This window comes from Stegostoma tigrinum, chromosome 19, assembly GCF_030684315.1.
Source record: "Stegostoma tigrinum isolate sSteTig4 chromosome 19, sSteTig4.hap1, whole genome shotgun sequence".
Classification (NCBI taxonomy): Eukaryota; Metazoa; Chordata; class Chondrichthyes; order Orectolobiformes; family Stegostomatidae; genus Stegostoma; species Stegostoma tigrinum.
Genome location: NC_081372.1, coordinates 51,172,394 through 51,191,539, shown reverse-complemented (window position 1 = coordinate 51,191,539; position 19,146 = coordinate 51,172,394). Strand labels below are relative to the sequence as shown.

General features: G+C 45.9%; 1 long non-coding RNA gene across 4 annotated transcripts in view; it reads right to left on the bottom strand.

The window, feature by feature from the left end:
- Positions 1–19,146, bottom strand: part of LOC132210753 (uncharacterized) — a 49,030-nt gene that overhangs the window by 27,292 nt on the left and 2,592 nt on the right. For 2 of the 4 annotated variants that reach the window (XR_009446942.1, XR_009446943.1), the window contains exon 3: positions 12,796–12,842. The exons of the other annotated variants lie outside the window; for them this stretch is intronic. This is a non-coding gene — a long non-coding RNA (uncharacterized LOC132210753). The remainder of the gene's footprint in view (positions 1–12,795; positions 12,843–19,146) is intronic. 4 annotated transcript variants of the gene reach the window in all.

Here is a 19,146-nt window from a genome sequence, read left to right as displayed (position 1 = left end):
GATTATCACCTGATTCACCCCATACCACGGCACTAACATTGCGTGCGGACACAGGGTCTAAGCCTCGCTACTTCCAATCTAGACAGGGTCACGTTATTTGAGCTACATGCATCACACGTTGTCACTCCTGAAGGAAGCATCAAAACGATACTAATGTGCCATCATCATCCTTCCTAAAGGAAGCATCAAAATGATACAAATATGCCATCTCAGGGACAGATAGGCTTTTCGCCATGTTCTTACCTGGTACGGTACAGCTAAGAAAATCTATCAACACGGCCACAGTCTCAGAACAAGTGACCAATGACACAGCATGAGCGCTGGGCAAGATAAATGAAGAAATGGTTGCCGTACGAACCATTGCATTGCAGAACCGAATGCCCTCGACATGATGTTCACTGAGAAAGGAGGCGCACGTGCACTCATCGGAAAATTGTGCTGTATGTACATCCCTGATAACGCTGTAGAAGTTATTGATTTGGCCAACCATTTCCAAAAAGAAATGAATAAACTCAAACAACCTCCATCTTCAACTCTATGAAATTGGGCAACAGGTTCGCTGGGATCCATTGCACAAGGAATAGTAATATTTGTTGTAACGCTCTTCTTGTGTTACATTGTTTTTTGTCTTATAAAATGCAGGAGAACCACAATAATGAGGAAGATGACTGCAGAAGAGCCATGGACCAAGGGAGTGGCCCTACTACGCAGCACCAAGCAAACAGATCGCTAGTGGGATGTTGAAACGAAATGACCAGCTCATTGAACGACGAAAAGAGAATCATGGATGGAACACTGCTGAAAGATTACTATTGAACTCTGACTTGGATTCATGGACTGTGATTTGACTGTTTATTAATAACAGCAACACCCCCTTACTGTGTCCTAGGGCCAAAAGGGGGAATCTCTGGGAGTAACCTGTACCTGCTTACACCAAAGTGGCCCATGTTTAAAAAGATATAAAATCACCAACAAGGATTAAAACAAAATGGGACAGTCGGCTCTAACATGTAAGTGAAACATAATGGTACCTTTGAATGAGACTATTCTAAGGTCAGCAAAAGAGCATTACCACTAACCATCTGAGACGGTTTTGATTAGAGATTATCTAAGAACATGCAATTGATTAATTCCAGCCTCAGTGAAAGGATGATTGTCCCAATAAATGAATAACATCAAGCTGGTTTGTTGTTCCGCAAACATTTCATTACTCTGCTGGGTAATATCATCAGTGCAGCCTCTGAAGAAGTGTTGGTGTGTTTTTCCACCTGCTATTTAAACTGTGGCGTCCATTGAGCTGGATTACCTCACTTCCGGTTTTCATTCACAATGGAGTCTATATGTAGTCGAGCCCTGTGTTTGTTGATATTTCGTTAGAGTTAGAACATGAGAGACCAAGAGGGGTCATGATTGAGACATGCAAAATTATGAGGAGCACAGATAACATAGACAGGAAGAAACTTTTCCCTTCAATAGAAGGATCAATGGTGAGGGGACATAGATTTAAGGGATGGGTCAGGTTAGAGGAGACACAAAGGAAAAGTGTTTTCACTCAGAGGGTAGTGGGAATCTAGAATGCACTGTCTGTAGGTGGGTAGAAGCAGAAAGCCTCATAACATTTAAGAAGTATTTAGACATGCACTTGTGACACCAAGGTTTATAAGGCTCTGGGACAAATGCTGGAAAATGGGATCAGAACAGTGAGATGGTTGTTTTTAACTGGTGCAGATGTGTTGGACAAAAGGGCCTTTTTCTATGTTGTGGATCTCAATGACTGTTTTGGCCACAGCCACAATCACCTTCAGACTAATATTCTCTTGGCTGATCTCCAGGTATCAATGCTCCAAAGGCTTAACTGTTGTTAATGCAATTAACAATGCAGCTTTTAAGTTTAGCAGGATTCCAAGGAGTGGAGAACCAGCAAGCCTCAATCTCGGTTTCAGTGGCCTCGAAGAACATCTTTCACTCCAGGGTCTGCTGAGAGGTGCAGGATGAGACGTACTTGTGTTTCTTCTTGCAGAAAGAACTTAGAGACAGCCATGTGATCAGCAGCCTGATGGAAGAAGGTTGCTCAGTAAAGTCGTCACAGCCTGAGAACGGATCATAACCCCAGATCACCAATGAACATATCAAACTTGAATGCTGCTAGCTAGCCACTGTTGAAAGGAACCAAGATGAAGGATTCCGATTTAGCCGCAAAGCCCGTTATCTCAAAATAGCCTGTCCAACTAACAACATCAGTGCAATTAGCAACATATACTGTTCCAGGTGCAATGTCAACTATCTACTCTTCACAAATGACTGAGAGACTGACTCATTTATCTTTTTAACTTTTATCTTTTCTGGACTCACTTTTAATTCCTAACCTGTGTGTGTGTTATTGTATTATCTCTACTCCTGTTTAGTAATTAATAAATTTATTCTTTTTTAACTCAAGGAAGTCTGGCTAAATCAGCTCCTTTTGAAACATAAATGTACTTGATCTTCAAGAAAGATATCCACGTAGGAGATGGGCCTCTGTAAGTTCATCTTGCTGGGCCCAAGAAAATGGGTGAAAAAAAAAGGACAGCCGGTTCATTTCACCTCACCCAGGGGCACGAAAATTTGGGTATCCTACTTGGAACTGTAATAATTTGGGGAACATTACACAGAGTGTGGATGTAACACTGATATTTTGAGAATAGGCTTTTATGCCAGACAGTATGATCAGAAGCCTACAGACAGCATCATCTCCAAATCATTGCTGTACTTTGTTACAAAGACCTTAAATGAAAGTATGGAAGCGCTTGGACAAACCTCTAACTTTGGATGAATTGGCTAAGGTCAGCAAGTTCAAAGAAAAGTAAAAAAAATCTCTTCAAGGTGAAGGCTTACAACCAAGTTGTATTCATCTCTGTGGAACTTGATTGGCAGGACTTGCTGGACATGTACCAGTGTATGCTTCTGGCAAGCAGCATGATTGAATCCATGAGGAAAGGTATCATCACCCTCATCTATCATCGCTTAAAACACAGCAACAAGATAGAAGGCGGGGGAAGATGTTCTGAGGCCCAGAATCAGGGGAGGGCGAGTAGCTGTTCAGCTACCACTCAGCAGCGAGAGAGGAGGCCCAAGTTTAATAGCTGCAGTTTCAGAGCACCTGAATGGGAAAAAAAGTACTAACACTTATGTCACAAGGTGGATCACAAGCTTGTGATTAAACAAATGAATTTTTAAAGAAATAGATAAATTACCTGGGAGGACCAGAGGAACACCATTCAGCTGCTAGGAACCAAACTGTAGTGAACTTGATAAAAAGAAAACTAGAGCAACGTTGCAGAAAATTTGTAAGTTCACTGGCTGATAAATTGCTGTTAAGGACTGTGTATAAATTTCCACACACTAGCAAAGTTTACCATTGTTTTCGAAAGAAGGGGTCAACATAGTCATTCAACAAATTGCAATAAGTGGAAGTCAAGGACGATATAATAAACTAATATAAGTAAGCCAAAGTACAATAAGGGAAGGAGTAAATTTAACATAAGGAAAGTAAGTTTAAGACTGAAACTAAGTACGGCAGGGGAAATCAGTCCTCGTGTTGCTTGGCCTGTGGTGGTGTGGGACATCTTAGACTCTCATGGAAGTCTGGATGACCACATATGCTGGAAATATCACCATATGGGTCAGTTTGAAAGCTAGTTTCAGAGCTTGGGGATCAACTGGAGACACGTTATTCATCTTTGAGGCTGAGAATTACATGGACAGCAAGTTTTTCTTTCAATGTAGATATCTCGCACCTCAAGGAAGTGCAGCTGGAGAAGGAATGTGTGTCTTCTCATCAGAAGTGAAGCAGGCAAGTAGTCAAGAACAGATTTTCCTTGTTGGTAAACGGTGAGAGTGACAGTGTTTCTGGGGAGTGCGGCCAGAGACTAGCCGCAGGCGATTCAATACTGAGGGGTATAGACAGGCTTTTTCGGAGCCATAGACCTCACTCTAGGATGGTGTGTTGTCTCCCTGGGCTAGGTTGAAAATGTCACTGAAAGGCAGCATGGCATTTTGAAGAGGAAAGGGAAGCAGTCAGAGATTGCAGTTCACCTTGGATCCAAAAGGTACAAATAGGGATGGGGTCCTGCAACAAGAACATAGGGATTGAAGGAGATTTGCAGCTTGGGTTATAGCTCGAGGTATGAGAATTCCTAAAAGCCTGGCACTCTGCGAAGCACACTTTTAATAAACACATTGAACTCGACCCCATATACATTCGACTACGGAGGAAACTGGAAGTGAGGCAATCCAGATCAACAGACTCCAGAGTTTAAAAATCAGGCCAGAAAACACCCTGACGCTTCATTGGAGACTGCATTGAGGATGTTACCCAGCATGGTAACGAAACGTCTGCGAAACAAGAAGCCAGCTCGGCGAACCAACCAAACTCAAGAATATAGGGATAACAAAGTGTGAAGCTGGATGAACACAGCAGGCCAAGAAGCATCTCAGGAGCACAAAAGCTAACGTTTCGGGCCTAGACCCTTCATCAGAGAGGGGGATGGGGAGAGAGTTCTGGAATAAATAGGGAGAGAGGGGGAGACGGACCGAAGATGGAGAGAAAAGAAGATAGGTGGAGAGGAGAGTATAGATGGGGAGGTAGGGAGGGGATAGGTCAGTCCAGGGAAGATGGATAGTTCAAGGAGGTGGAATGAGGTTAGTAGGTAGGAAATGGAGGTGCGGCTTGAGGTGGGAGGAAGGGACGGGTGAGGGGAAGAACAGGTTAGGGAGGCGGAGATAGGCTGGGCTGGTTTTGGGATGCAGCGGGGAGAGCGGATGAGCTGGGCTGGTTGTGTGATGCAGTGAGGGGAGGGGACGAACTGGGCTGGTTTTGGGATGCGGTGGCTCCCCTTCCCCCACCGCATCCCAAAACCAGCCCAGCTCGTCCCCTCCCCCGGCTGCATCCCAAAACCAGCCCAGCCTGTCTCGGCCTCCCTAACCTGTTCTTCCTCTAACCCATCCCTTCCTCCCACCTCAAGCCACACCTCCATTTCCTACCTATTAACCTCATCCCACCTCCTTAACCTATCCCGTCCCTACACTCTCCTCTCCCCCTATCTTCTTTTCTCTCCATCTTCGGTCCGTCTCCCCCTCTGTCCCTATTTATTCCAGAACCCTTTCCCCATCCCCCTCTCTGAAGAAGGGTCTAGACCCGAAATGGCAGCTTTTGTGCTCCTGAGATGCTGCTTGGCCTGCTGTGTTCATCCAGCTCCACACTTTGTTATCTTCGATTCTCCAGCATCTGCAGTTCCCGTTATCTCTCTCAAGAATATAGGGAGCTTGGTCACAGATGAAAAAGCAAGACTTCAAAGGTAATCTCTGGATTACTCTCGGTGCTATGTGGTGATGAGTATTGGTATAGACAGACAGAACAGATTAACATGTGGCTGAACAGTAAGTGCCACGTGGTTGAGGTTTAAACTAATTCCACAGGGATTGGGATTCAGAGTGGAGGAACAGTGGGAAATGACATGCACACAAGTATACGAGAAGATCCAAGTCAATCTGAAAGGCTGTGTGAATATAGTCAAGTTAAGGCACAAGGTAGCATGGCAAGGCTGGATGGCATTTATTTTAATGCAAAGAATCTTGCAAGCAAGTGAAATGAGTTGAGTGTATTGATTAACACAGAGGTGTGACATAAATGCTATCACAGAAATATGGGGATGAAATAACAGGATTAAAAGTTCAATATTAGGCAAGACAAAAGGTGAGATCGTAAAAGAGGTTGTGGTGTCACAATAGTGATCAAGGAGTCAATTACTGCAGTAGGGAGCAATGATATCTTAAAAGATTCCTCAAGTGAGGCCAGATTGGTAGAACTTAAAAACAAAAAGGGACAAATCAATCAGTTGACAGGGATGCACTATAAACTTCTACCAATCTAATGTTTTCTAGTAGTTTGAATTGTTTTATTCCTGATGCATCCATAACTTCTTTGAGTAATTTTCATGTAAAATATGACCCTTGATCTGATTGTATTTCTGAATATAGTCCGCATCTAGTGATACATTTGAGTAACTCATCAAATGTATCTAGTGATACATTTGAGTAACTCATTTGAGTTACTTAATCCAATAACATTAACTGGTAAACAACTTATGTCACAACACGTAGATTACTTTTTATCTCGCCACATAGCACCACAACATTTGCAACCGAAGGTCAGTTAGAACGGTTAGTACTGCATTATCTTATCATTACTGCATTATTTATGCAGCTCTAGCAGAATTTACAGTTCCCAGGCTAGAAGAGCAGCTCTAGCAGAATTTACAGTTCCCAGGCTAGAAGCCATTTTATTGTGCTAACTTGCACTGAGAAGTCATCTTGTGCCTGTACCCAAGTTTCAGATTCTCACATGGACTGGTCCAAACCCCCTCAAAATATATAAAGATGACAGTCTAGGCCGAACCTTTCTTGTTGTAGTGTTCCAGATGCAATTTGATAAGTCAAATTATCAGTTTTGAAGGAAAACACTGTATTCTGACACCATAGTTAAATTACAACTAAAAGAAAGAAGAATCAGAAATAACAACTTTACCAGAAAGTTTAAAAGAATAATAGATTGTTTAACTACTAAACAGCAGTAGTTCGAAAATAGTAACATCCCATGAAAACACCATTAGCAAATGCAAATTCTGTAGATTGTCTTGTGCAATTCTGCAGCCTGGGCAGAAAGAACATTAAGAAAATAACTCTGAGACAGACAAAAACAAGCGTTTTGTTGCAGCTGGGAAAGATGTATAGCAACTTCCAAACCCCAACAGCCACTGCAAAGTCAAACTAAAATCCTGGTTCTATCAGAGCTTGACACCTCACGTTCATGCTGCTTCTTTTCTTCCAACTCGAAAGAAAAAAAACACCAAAACCTCAGAAGCTTTTTACTTTATAGACTTGGAACAGACCAGTCATTACTTCTGTCTCAATCTGTCTTCATTAAATAAAACAGGACAGAATTCACCTCCTAAATCCATAGTGTTGTCACTCCAGGTTCAATGGTGGGCCTGGCTGGCAGCATGTATCTTATGCCTTGCTTCTCTGGCTCATCATCTTTACAGACCCCTTCCCTTGGTTGAGTTTAACTTGGCAATTTCAGGCAATATGATCCACGTGCTTACACCTGTGCTATTAAGCTTCTTGACTCCAATACGTTGATTTGTTATAGCTGCTGTTGCCATATTGGCAGCATTCCATGGTTAGTACTGCAACTTGCTGAGTTTTCACTACTTGATGAACCCACCTGTTTTCAGCCAAGTGGGTTGTCTTACTGGGGGCCAGCTCCATTGAGGTAGCAATTTTGAAAGTTGCCTTGAAATCCAGGCCTGGTCTCTCCTTGTTCATGGAATTGTGTCACAGCCACAAGCCAAATGTTTCCGCCAAGCATCTTGGAGGAACCCTCTGAATTTGCAATGTTCCACTAACCTCTTTAAAGACAGCCACAAATTTTCTAATACTATGTGTAGCTCTTGAAATGTGTTCTCTGGTTGCAAGAGATTCTTTAGGTCTTGCTGTCAATGGTACCTAGTAAAACGGGTACCGTGATGTCCTCAGCTACTTTATTTGCCTTTAAGAGCAAAGCAAAACAGTCTGTGTATAAAATCTAATTTTTAAACTCTTCATTAAATGGTCCTATTGCTCCAAAGTGGCCCACCATTTTGTTTTCCCATCACTCGAGTCAAGTAGCCATTTTCAGCCCAAGTCTCTTTGGTGGAATGCTTCTAGGGCAGCTACTTCCTCACTGGTTATGTTAGTGCACCAAACCTCCCTTGCAGCCCGAGTCCCCTCACAACAGCTCTCCGTCATGTCTTCAGTAGTTGCTAGGAGCACACTTTCTTCTTCAGCCCTTGGCTGAAATCCTCTCATAATTGCCACTCATGGCCTATTCGTGGAATCAATGGCTGCCCGAATCCTCTTGCGACCGCTTGCCTCCACGTTAAAAACCTAATCTTGAGCTGCATCCGAAGTTCAGCTACGTCTCCTCCAAACCAAAACAAAAGCATTTTCATGCAGATTGTGGTTTGGATCCTACACTCACTACCAGTTATTAAGTTTGTCATTCTCTTTGAACCAGGTATTATACACAAAAGGAAGCATACGTAAAACACTGAACAGTCATTTTATTTTTAGATGCTCACACCTCCACAACTACTTGCAGTCTGACCTCCTGGCATCCTCTTGTTAACAATCAGTACTCTCCTCTCATGCTATAAAAATGTTATTTTCTCTTCAAATTGGTAGTTGTTGCAACTTGCCATGTGAAGTGTAAGATGAAAGCATGATCAATGTAACTTTTTCTTCCCCCAGCAATATTCAAACTAGAATGGGGTGACCTATGTCACTGCTGAATAGAGACTACAAAATTTTGCCCAAGAAAGTTCTCAATCAGGTCAAGTCAGTTCTGGAGTCAGTGATTCACCTAACCAGAGGATTGCTGATTCTGGCAGCAGGAAGATCTCTAACAATCTCACATAACTTATGCCTATGTATGAGACAGTGGGGCGGATGCCTGCCTTATCGGCCTGAACTAGGAGAAAGCCTTATTCAGAATGAAGAATGTATTCTCCAGAATACATTAAGGGGCGGTGTCTGTAAACTTATATAATTGCTCTACACAAACATCAGTAGCAGTTCCAGTCAATGGGTGGGCAGAGCTTTCCAATAAAATCTGGAGTCATATATGACTGCTCTTTCCTCTCCTGTCTGTGCATTGTATAGAACCCTTAACTGAATCCAGCAGGATGGTTCCTGACACGAGAAGGACAACTATTCCAGGTATACTGAGGGCAATGTGTCATACTCACTGCACACGGTTGACGCCACCATCTTCTGTTTTCATCTGCAGTCATTGCAGCCGCTAATCAATTGCACAGTTTGAATGGGCCTTGGGAGCCAAGCTAACTTGCAACACAAGTCGAGGTCCTATTCGTTCCGTACAGGGCTCGCTAGCCCCTTGTCCACTTTGTCAAGTCAAATTACCTAAAGGAGCTGGAGATACGGTTTGAAAGGGATGGGCCTTAAGATAAACAGTGGAAGAAGTGAGTAGCCATTGCTAAACAAAAACTGATTGACCCTTTCTCTCCATTGCAGATCTGGCTCATTTCCCCTCTGCTGTGTCATGGCAATCACCTGAGCCATTATCCGCTTATTTGGATTTAAAGATAGACAAGGTTTGCAGGGATACAATGTAGAAGCCTTCATATACACACGAAAAAAAACACACCCAATGTCATCCTCATCCTGATGGCTTTGTGTGTGCAACTGTATCAAATTGTGAGTAGATCCTTGGTATGCAAATACCAAAATGTCACTTCATACTGAAATATCACCCAACTCTGGTGTTCTGAAAGATGCAACTGCTTTGGAACACTTCAAGCAGTTGGACTGCACTGTATCACGTGTCCATTGTACAGTCATTAATGCAGATGAACACATTTTGATGACAAATATACCACAAAATAGTCAGCAAGTAGGGCTCTTTGGAAAAAGAAGATGGTAGATGGTAGATGCTGATAGCAGCAGAAAATATTGTGAAATGCAATAGGTTTTGTTGAGGTTCATTCCAAGCATGCTGTAGCACAGTACTCTGAGTTTCTTTCTATCTTAGTCAGTGGTCACAGTCAGACAAACTGATCATTCCCAAGAACAAATTTGTCATAACAGGCATTTAGATACAACAGACATCCCAAGCACTCTAACACAGGACTCAATTGTACCTGGAGAACCAAAATCTGAATGAAAGATTCTCTTTGCCTGCTAAGGCAAGGAGTTGTCTTTGACCAAATGTTGCAGAGTAGCATTTTGCAAGGTTCAGGGCAACACACTGAAGGATAAGCAAAAGTTGGGGCAGTTACCACAGAGAAATGTAGAAAGATTTCAATCTAAGGTCTTTGCACCAAATGCCTAAAGCATCACCTGCTCCACATTGAGACTGTACACTGTGGGACCCCTTGGATTGTATTCCTTATGAAGAATGCGCATTATGTCATAAATCCGATGTATAGAATGTGCAGCAGATTAAGCCTCACTATTTCATGAATCATCAGAAATATCTATTATGATCAATCTGTTTGAGAATGATTAGTTTGTCTGACTGTGACCACTATCTAAGATAGAAAGAAACTCAAACAATTCATATAGCCAGTGAAGTAAATAAATTTTAGCACACAGAACTTATCCAGTAACATGTGGCAAAAACAGTATTACTTACTAATGTGAGCCTAAAAAGTCACCAAGTAGTACGCTGGTGAAGACAGGAAATGATACGCTGGCCTTCACAGCAAAAGCATTCAAGTATATCAGCAAGATGCCTTACCTCAATTGTACCGGGCCTTTGTTTGAGTATACCTGGAATGGTGTGCAACTGTGGTCACCTATTTGAAGTGCAATGTTCTGGCCGTAGAGGTGGGGGATGGGATGGGAAGAGAAGGTGTAGAGTCAACAAAGATAAATTAGACCTATTTCTGGGATGGCAGAACTGTTTTGAGAGAGACTAGGTCAGTTGGGAGTAAATTCACCGAAGATTAGAAAGGTCTCAGAAACTTATAAAATTTTAACACGACTGCACAGGATAAGCTTAGGAAAGACGTAAGAGGCAAAATTTCTCCATTCACAGTGTGGTAAACCAGTGAAACTATTTGATACTGAAACCTGTTGAGGTCAAAACATTGAATGTTGCCAAGTAGGGCAGTTCTTAGGTCTAAAGATATCAAAGGATATTGGGAGAAATCAGGAACTGGGTACTTCGTGGATGCTCAACTATGATCACATTGAAAGGTGTAGCATGTTCAAGAGCTACTCATGCTCCTATTTTCTTTGTTTCTCACCTATTTCCTTCAGTGAAAGAGAGCAGAGAGGTTTGGAACCCAATGGTCTCTCCTCAGTTCTGCAATGAAACTTGCTCACAACCAACCACACCTGGGCATTTCTTTCTCTTGAGCATAAAAGGCACTTAGAGCCTGCTAGTCTCAAAAAGTATCAAATCAAGCTTCTTCCAAAGGTTACGTTCTTTCATACAACAAATGAATGAACATCATAGTTCCACTTTTACTTCGAGTTGTAAAGAAGAAACTAACAAGCTAAACTTCCATTTTCCATTTTAATACTTCCAAAAATATAGGTAGCCCCTACAATTATGAAGAAAAACAAGATTGACATTAAATTGAGTGACTTAAGTGTGGCATATGGTTCTACAGAGAAAAGCTTATGTTTTGTAATTTCTAGTTTGAAATATTTTGCACTTTACTGTATAACTGACATAACATATTTTGTAAATATTAAGCCTGTTATGCTAAAGCAAGACAAGTTGAATTTTATTGCAAATTCTGTACAAATCTTATGTATAAAGCACATATTTGGGATAAAAGTGTCACTTTCCAACTTTCAATGACTTACTGTTATGCCAGTAGGTTGACTTTGTATCCTGGGATTATTTGACATACCCTCATCAATTCTGTCCTACCCTATCTTTATGAATCTCTCCTGCCTTGCATTTCACAAACACCTGTCAGTCTTAACATCAGGTTTCTCCTTTTAAAATCTCATCACAGTCCCAAAACAGCAATTATTAATCTGTTCATTATGTTGTGAAATTGGAGATGGTGCTTAACTTGAAATAACTGAAAACTTTCAGTTAGTGAAATCTGAATTTAAATTAAGGGCGAGCTTTCATTATGTGCTCAAGTTCTGCAGTGAAGTTTTAGCCAATAGCTTTGTGGTTGAAGAATGCTATGAACATAGCAAAGAACACACTTTTGGGTCTGTTTAAATCATATATTCATGATATTTCAGAAGGACAAACTATATTTGGAAAATAATCCCTGAGAATAAAGAAAAATATATTAATTTACTTGCCTGTGAATAATAACAGGAATGTCTATTAAGCTAATCCTATTTCAAACGTTCCTAGAAGCAAAAGCGCAAACAAAATAGATTGAGACACAGGGTCTCTTCAAATGGAATAGGTGGAAAGATGTGGCAGATAAAAAATGGGACGTATAACTTGGTCGCCAATGGTGTGCTTGTCAACGCTTGGATATGGAACATTCTTATTCATGTTGCTACAGTAGTAGCAAGGATCTTCAGATAGATAAAGTGCAGATAATCAAAACCTTCTTTCATTATGACTGACTGAGTGGTTTAAACTCAGCTTCAGGTGAACAACACAAACTGAATTAGTAATAAAGTGCAATTTTGCAGTCATGTCTTCCCGTACTCAGTGAAAGGAATCTGAAACAATATAATAATAGAAATAAAAGAACAATAAATGAAAAATAAATTTTGATATTTCTATTCATTTCCATGATATTAAATTGTATATGGCGCAACATTTGAAAGTATTGTTAGTTACACTGGAACAGCAGTTAGGGTTGCCAACCGTCAGTGTGAAAGATGACAGTGCAGAACCATCAGTGAAATCAGGGGGAGGTGTGGAACTGTTAAATAATCTAGAGTCTGTGCAGCTGGCTAGAGCTGGGAACTCAGTTGAGATTTACAAGTGAAAGTGGCAAAATGTTACAGCAGTATCAAAAGAGGATTCAGAAAGCGAGACAAATATGTAGGAGGAAACCTAATGACTGGAGCAAACTTTCAGAGAAGAAAAGTAGATTCTAGCGAGTTTTGCGAAGATTTGTAGCTCAGGTTGAGGTTCTGGATGTGAGTTTGCTCGCTGAGCTGGAGGTTAGTTTTCAGACGTTTCGTCACTTTTTTTTAAATTTGAAAAAATATACTTTATTCATAAAATGTACAAAAAATAAAACATATTTATACGCCTACCAAGTCACGCAAGCCGCTCCGGGTTGCCCAGGGGGTACGTACACCAACTAAAGGAAAAAAAACAAAGAAGACAAAAAAACAAAGCAAAGAAAATACCCCGGCAATCGTCACCCCGCACAGTCCCAGTTGGCCCCCTGACCAATTGGGGAAGGCGCCAGCTGGGCCCAGTTACCAGATAGGGCCCTTTTATCTATTCTAGACGAGGGGTTTCATACAGAGGTCTTTCCCCACCACGCCTTGGCGGCGGCTGCCCCAAGCTTTAGCGCGTCCCTCAGCACATAGTCCTGGACCTTGGAGTGCGCCAGTCTGCAACACTCGGTCAGGGTCAGTTCTTTCAGCTGGCAGACCAAAGAGCGTCTTTCACTGCATTGATGGTCCTCCAGGCGCAGTTGATGTTGGTCTCGGTGTGCGTCCTGGGAAACAGCCCGTAGAGCACGGAGTCCCATGTCACGGAGCTGCTTGGGACGAACCTCGACAAATACCACTGCATCCCCCTCCAGACCTCCTGCGCATAGGCACACTCCAGAAGGAGGTGATCGACAGTCTCGTCCCCCCCCTGCAGCCACCTCGAGGGCAGCATGCGGTGGCGCAGAGATTCCGGGCATGCATAAAGGATCTCACTGGCAGAACCCCTCTCACCGCCAGCCAAGCAATGTCCTTGTGCTTGTTTGAAAGTTCTGGCGATGAGGCAGTCTGCCAAACGACTTTGGCAGTCTGCGTGGGGAACCACACGACGGGATCCACCCTCTCCTTTTCCCGAAGGGTCTCGAGGATACTACGTGCTGACCACTGCCTGATGGCCTTGTGGTCAAAGGTGTTTCCTTTCAAAAATTTCTCCACGAAGGACAGGTGGTACGGAACGGTCCAACTACTCGGAGCGTTCCACGGCAAGGAGGCCAGGCCCATCCTTCGCAACACCAGGGACAGGTCGAACCTCAGTAAGTAGTGACACTTGGTGTTTGCGTACTGAGCATCTACGCACAGCTTGATGCAGCCGCACACAAAGGTAGCCGTCAGGGTGAGGGTGGCGTTCGGTACGCCCTTTCCCCCATTTTCCAGGTCTTTGTACATAGTGTCCCTGCGGACCTGGTCCACCCTCAACCCCCAAATGAAATGGAAGATGGCCCGGGTGACCGCAGCGGTGCAGGTCTAGGGAATAGGCCAGGCCTGCGCCACATACAACAGTACTGAACGCCCCTCACACCTGACAACCAGGTTCTTACCCGCGATGGAGGGGGACTGGAGCGTCCACCTGCCCAGCTTCTGCTTCAATTTGGTGATACGCTCCTCCCAAGTCTTAGTGCACGCACCAGCTCCACCAAACCAAAACACCCAGCACCTTCAGGTAGTCTGTGCTGACGGTGAAGGAGATGAAGGAGCGGTCGTCCCAGTTCCCGAAGAACATGACCTCGCTCTTACCCCTATTGACTTTGGCACCCGAGGCCAGTTCAAACTGGCCGCAGATGTCCAACAGTCTACTCACCGACCGACGATCAGTGCAGAAGACGGCGACATTGTCCATGTACAGGGAGGTCTTGACCTGAAGGCCTCCGCTGCCTGGGATAGTCACGCCCTTCCTGATAGATGCGGCGAAGGGCTCCACACAGCACACAAACAAGGCAGGAGAGAGTGAGCAGCCCTGCTTGACTCCAGATCTGACGGGAAAACTGTCCGATTCCCACCCGTTGATCGAGACTGCGCTAACGATGTTGGAGTAGAGCAGCCGGATCCAATTGCGGATGCCCTCCCCGAACCCCAATTTGGAGAGGACGTCCCTCATGTAAGCATGAGAGACCCTGTTGAAGGCCTTCTCCTGGTCCAGGCTGACGAGGCAGGTGTCCACCCGCATGTCCTGTACGTAGGCGATCGTATCCCTGATGAGCGCGAGGCTCTCAGCGACCTTCCTGCCCAGCACAGCACAGGTTTGGTCAGGGTGTATCGCCGACTCCAGGACAGACCTGACCCGGTTGGCTATGACCTTGGCCAGGATTTTGTGGTCCACGTTCAATAGTGAAATGCAACGCCAATTCTTAATTTCTTCCCTCTCCCCCTTCCTCTTGTAAATGAGGGTGATGATGCCCTTCCTCATGGACTTGCACATTTCCCCTGCCCGAAGCACACTATCGTACACCTCCAGCAGGTCCTGGCCGACCAGGTCCCGCAGAGCGGAATACAGCTCGACCGATAAGCCGTCGCTCCCGGGAGTCCTATTCCTCTCCAAGTACTTGAGGGCTCTGGTCAGCTCGTCCAGGGATATCGGCCGGTCCAGCCACTCCCTTGTGCCGTCGTCTAAGACCTCCGTGATAGACGACAGGAACGACTCGGAGGCCGTGCTGTCCATGGGCTTCGTGTCGTACAGTCCGGCATAGAAAGATCTGCTGATCCTCAAAACGTCGGGCCGAGACGACGTCACCGAGCCGTCGTCCTCCTTTAGCCGGCTAAGCACAGAGCTCTCTTTGTGCACCTTCTGAAAGAAGAAACAGGAGCACGTCTCGTCCTGGTCCATGGAGTGGACCCTGGACCGGAAGATTATCCTGGAGGCCTCCGTGGCGAAGAGCGAGGCTTGCTGGCCCCTCACCTCACGGAGGTCCTCTGTGACATCGACCCCCATCAACTGCAGAAGGAGCAGGTTCTGCACCCTTTTCTGGAGTCGCGACAGCTTTCCCTGCCTCTCTCTTGCCTTCCGAACACCCTTGAGGACAAAGAACCTCTTGATGTTCTCCTTCACCGTCTCCCACCAGTCGCCCGGAGACTCAAAGAGGGGTGTCACGGTTCTCCAACCGGTATTCTGCCTCTTAAGCACCTCGACGTTCTCTGGGGTCAACAGAGTCGTGTTGAGCTTCCACGTCCCCTTGCCAGCTGGCTGGTCGTCCTGTAAGTGACAGTCGGCCAGCAGGAGGCAGTGGTCAGTGAAGAACACCGGTTCGACGCCGGTGGACCTGACCGAGAACGCCCGTGACACAAACAGGAAGTCTATCCTTGAGCGAATAGACCCGTCTGGCCGTGACCAGGTGTACCTCCACTGCACTCCGTCTGCAGGGGTGCTGAAGACGTCGAGCAGCTTGGCATCCTTCACCGTGCCCATCAGGAATCTGGACGTGACGTCCAGTTGACTCCCCCCACCCGCTGTCCCCATGCTGGATCTCCCATCTGTATCGATGATGCAGTTGAAGTCTCCGCCTCGGATGACCGGCCTGGACGTAGCCAGCAGGGGTGGAAGCCGCTGCAGGACGGCCAACCGCTCATTCTGTACTACTGGGGCGTACACGTTGATCAGCCTCAGGGGAGCGTACCTGTAGGTGACGTCAGCCACTAAGAGGTGCCCCTCCACCACTTCCTGAACTTGAGAGATGGTGAAGTTGCGCCCCCGCAGCAGAATAGCCAGGCCCAAGGAGCGACAGTCGTTACCCCACCGGCCAGATCGAAGGCCCACAGGTCCAGGCGCCGGACCATTTCCCGTACCTGCTGAGGTGCGGTATCCCGCACTCCTGCAGAAACAGGAGGTCCGCCCTGACGGTGGTCAGGTAGGCCAACATGGAGACACATCTTGCGGTGGACTTGACGCTGCGCATATTAATGCTCGCAACTCGTACCCCCATTGTGGGCAGTGACTGCAGTATCCTCCCCAAGTCCAAGGTCCAGCCCCTCCATCTGTCCCTTCATGCCCATTGCTCGGGCTAACTGCTGGATGCTCTCCGGGCTCAGGAAACCGTCCGTGCTGCCTTCCAGGTGGCATCCCCCTGTCGAGGGTACGGAGGCAGGAGAGTCCGGCTCTGGGTCAGGCTGGGGACGCACTGTTTCCTCCTTCCCGCCTGAAAGTACCGGGGTGCCCTCCAGTGCCCCAGCGGCACGTGACTGGGTGTCGGAGGGAGCCTCAGGACGCCTCCCGTCACCTGGAAGCGTGGTGCTGCTTTCCTTCTCCCTTCAGATCTTAATTTCTGCTTCGGGCGGGCCCTCTCCAAATCTCCCTTGTCAGAGGAGCTCTTATAGCCCCGCTGTAGCTACCTCTTCCCACTTGATGGTTGCGGTTCCTGGGCCTGCCGTCGCGCCTTCCTCCTCGCCTTCCGGACCGGTGTCCACTCCCCTGGGTTGCTTGTCGCCGCCTCCATCGACTCCGGGTTGTGTGTGGGTGGGGGGGGGGGGGGGTTGGAGAGCGGAACCTGCAGGGGCGCTTTGCTCTCCTCGGGCCCATCCTGCGGGGCTGGGCCCTCCTGCACAACCTCGCCCTCCTGTACATTAGTGGGATCCTTGCAGGGCTCTGGTGCCTTCCTCTCTTCCGGGGGGGCTGGCCCCGCATTGCCCCTGCCGGCGACCTGGGCGTAGGTGGTCCCCCGCCGCGGGCATGCCCTATAGAGGTGGCCTGCTTCCCCGCAAAGGTTGCAGCTTTTTTCTTGTGGGCAATCCTTTGCAAGGTGTCCCTCCTCTCTGCAGATGGTGGCTTTGCAGTCGGCCGCCACATGACCTGACCTACCGCAGGCATGGCAGACTTTACGTTTCGCTGCATAGGTCAAGTAGCCCTTGCTCCCGCCGATCGCGAAGCTGGACAGTGGGTGTACAACGTTCCCATCCACGCCCATCGTCAGCGTCACCTTGACCTGCCTCTTACTGGTCCAGATGCCAAAGGGATCCATGATGTCGGTTAGGTCCCCTTCCACCTTCACGTACCTTCCAAGGAAGGTCAGGACATCAACTGCTGGCACATGCGGGTTGTACATGTGTACAGTCACCATACGGCTCCTCTGCACTGGCATCACGAACAGTGGGACAGCGGTCAATACAGAGAGGGGGCCCTCACCTCCTTTCTCCTTGAAAACCTCTAGGAAGCACTCGCAAAGCTTGGCACTCCTGAACGTTACATCGTAAAAACCTCCTCCGGGGAAATCCTGCAGGCAGTAAATGTCCGCAGCAGCGAACCCACAACAGTCCAACAGGACCCCCTTCACGAAGAAGGTGCGGTCCACAGGTGCGCCTTCATCCACCTTCTTTACAGAAACACAGATGGTGTTCCGGACCCCCTGACCTGGGGCACGAGCACTTGCCGCAGCCATCGTTGCAGGTTGGCTGCTCCCCTGAACCAGCATTAGGCCAAAGCCAGCATTAAGATCCACCAGGTGCAAAGGTGCACAGCCAACCCGACGTCTTCCTTCCACCTCCAACACAGCGCTCTCCTCCTCTCGGTCCACAAAAGAGTGGGTCTTTATTTTGTTCCAGATGTAAGCTGGTTCACTGAGCTGTAAGGTTTGTTCCCAGATGTTTCGTCACCATTCTAGGTAACATCAACAGTGAGCCTCCAATGAAGGGCTGGTGTTATGTCCCGCTTTCTATTTATCTGTTTAGGTTTCCTTGGGTTGGTGATGTCATTTCCTGTTCCTTTTCTCAGAGGATGGTAGATTGATTTGGAGCCAATCTACCATCCTCTGAGAAAAGGAACAGGAAATGACATCACCAACCCAAGGACACCTAAACAGATAAATAGAAAGTGGGACATTACACCAGCACTTCGTCGGAGGCTCACTGATGATGTTACCTAGAATGGTGACGAAACATCTGGGGACAAACCTTACAGCTCAGCAAGCAAACTCACATCCAAAAATAGATTCATTGGCATTTTGTAATGACGACCAACAAGGACAGGTATAGGAAAGAAAATAATTGTATAATTAAGGATTATCTACATAAAAGTCATATGCTTAGAGCTGATCCATTATCTGCACAGTGACACATTGTAAGACAATAAAAAAACTTGCGGCAGGAAACAAAAAAAAGTTGCATTTATAACATTGTTACCGTAGTAGAAATGTCCCAAGATGCTCCAAAGACATTTATCAGACAACATTTATCACTTTTAGTGTTGCAAAATAGATGACCAAATGCTTCATCAAAGTGGCAGCTTTTCATTTATAACTTAGGAGAGGAGAGACATAGAGGATACTTAGAAAGAGCATTTGTGTTAAAGGCAGCTGAAGGTATGACTCTCAATGATGGAGTGGTGAAAATGAAGTTCTGCAGGATGGAGGTGTACAGATATCTTGAAGGGCTTTTGTGGGATAGAAAAGCTTACAACACAAGGCTGTAGGGGCTTTTAAGGGCAATGCAAACCATCAAAAGGTGAGGGAGGAAGAGACGGGGGGCAAATCAAAATGGAGTCGAGGGGTATAGGGATTTTAATTCTTTTTCTACCCAGAAGTGCTCTTACACATGGCTGAATGGGTTTCATTTCCACCACCAAACCAACCATCATATATTATCAAACATCACCAGTAAATCATCCACATTTGCAATTGAATAATTTACATGCAAAGCCTTTTAAGAGCAATACAAACCAGCAAAGGAGATTGAAGGAGAAAGATT